At 33.1% G+C, this 2,121-nt stretch overlaps 1 pseudogene; it reads left to right on the top strand.

The window, feature by feature from the left end:
* The first annotated feature begins 295 nt into the window (after window positions 1–295).
* LOC120265076 lies at window positions 296–1,657 on the top strand (annotated as a pseudogene).
* The last annotated feature ends 464 nt before the right edge of the window (window positions 1,658–2,121 follow it).

The raw sequence follows: 2,121 nt of genomic DNA, 5'->3' as shown, positions 1-2,121 counted from the left end.
GATTTCATCTGCATCGACACCGTTGGATTTGATATCATCTTACCAAACCCTATCGTGTCACACTTCCCAATGCCAGAAGATAAGAGATTGAATAACGTGCCACCTTATCTTCTTAGCAACCGTCGGATGGATTTCATTTGCATCGACACCGTTGGATTTGATATCATCTTACTAAACCCTATCTTGTCACACTTCCTAATGCCAGAAGATAAGAGATTGAATAATGTCCCCAATTCTTATAAATTGACCTTTTTATTATTCTTTCCATTCATAGAGCCATAAACGTATACTCAAAATGAATTATAACATTGGAGAAACTTCGAATACTGAAAATAACATATTGTCATCATCATCTTCAGATGATGATGACAATATGTTATGGATGTATGATCTATTTTTAGTGGAAGAAGATGCAATGCATCGTGTTATTCAAAATAATAACATGATATTAGAGTTAACCCTTAGTCATCTGAACAATCTTCGCTCCCATGGTGGCTCTATTCCAGGGCATGTTGTTATTAATTGTAACCGTGAAGAAGCAGATCGCAATTTGTGGAATGATTACTTTTCGGAGAATCCACAATACAATGCTGAAATGTTTCGCTGAAGATATCAGATGTCACGAAATTTGTTTCTTCGCATTGTTGAGAAGGTTAAGGACCATGATAATTACTTCCAACAACGCTGTGATGGTGTAGGTCGAGTTGGGTTATCTAGTTTACAAAAAATTACTGCTGCTTTTCGAATGCTGCCATATGGTTTACCTGCTGATGCTATAAATGAATATATCAAAATCGGTGAATCAACTGTAATTAAAAGCTTCAAAAGATTTTGTCGAGCTATCGTAGAGATTTTCGGTGAACAATATCTTAGATCACCTAATGCTACTGATATCACAAGACTCTTACACATTGGAGAACAACGTGACTTTCCAGGAATATGAGGAAGTATGGATTGCATGCATTGGAAGTGGAAAAATTGTTCCACAACATGGGCTGGACAATATAGAGAAAGGTATGGATGACCAACCATTGTTCTTGAAGCAGTAGCTGACTATGATCTTTAGATATGGCATGCTTATTTTGGCATGCCAGGTACCAACAATGACATTAATGTTTTGGAGTCTTTGAATTTGTTCTCCAACCTAGCACAAGGTATTACTCCTCCTGCTCATTACGTTATTCAATCAAATGAGTACCATATGAGATATTATTTAGCTGATAATATATATCCAAAATGATCTACTATTGTATAAACTATTCATCAACCACGAACTCCGAAGAAAAAAATTTTTGGAATGAGACAAGAAGCATGCAGAAAAGATGTTGAGAGGGCATTTGGTGTTCTACAATCTCTTTTTGCAATTGTGGCAGGACCAACACTGTTTTGGAGGAAAAATATCTTACACGACATAATGATTGCATGTATTATTATGCACAACATGATAGTTGAGGATGAACGAGATCTCAATGCACCAATCGTGGATGTAAGTAAAGTGCCGACCCGAATAGTTGAATCGGTAAAAGACGAAGATGCTTGATTTGAACAATTTCTTGGTCGTTACAGGCAAATTAAGGACAAAGACGCTCATATTGCACTTCGTAATCCATTGATTGAACATTTGTGGTTGCGTTATGCAAATAACGAAGATAATTAAAAGCTTGTGTGCTACTTTAGTTTTTAATAATGTGTTGTTTTCACTGATGGTACTTGTTTGTATGTTATGTTTTTATTAATTAATTAATTAATTAATGTAATGTTTGTATTTATATTTGTAATTTATCAATCATATTTTATATTTAATAAATATTTTATAAAAAATATAAAAATAAAATTTATATTTTAAATAATATAATATTTAAATTCAATGGTTAAAAGTGAAAAATCAAAGATGATTAAATTTATTACAAGTATGAATATATAAGTGTGAAGTGAGAAGAATATTCTTAGAATATTCTATTTTTGAGTTAAAAATAGAGAAGGTGGTTGGAGGAACTTTTACTGTAGAAGCTGTATTTTTGTGTGTTGAAGCGCCAAATATAGAGTTTTGGGTTGGAGATGGCCTAAAAGTATACAAGATTTTATGTCAAAAATTTCTTGATGAGAATGATATGTAATTGT

The sequence above is a fragment of the Dioscorea cayenensis genome, chromosome 7 (assembly GCF_009730915.1).
Source record: "Dioscorea cayenensis subsp. rotundata cultivar TDr96_F1 chromosome 7, TDr96_F1_v2_PseudoChromosome.rev07_lg8_w22 25.fasta, whole genome shotgun sequence".
In the NCBI taxonomy this organism is placed as follows: Eukaryota; Viridiplantae; Streptophyta; class Magnoliopsida; order Dioscoreales; family Dioscoreaceae; genus Dioscorea; species Dioscorea cayenensis.
Note: the sequence above shows the minus strand (reverse complement) of the source record. Positions and strands in the feature narration are given on the sequence as shown.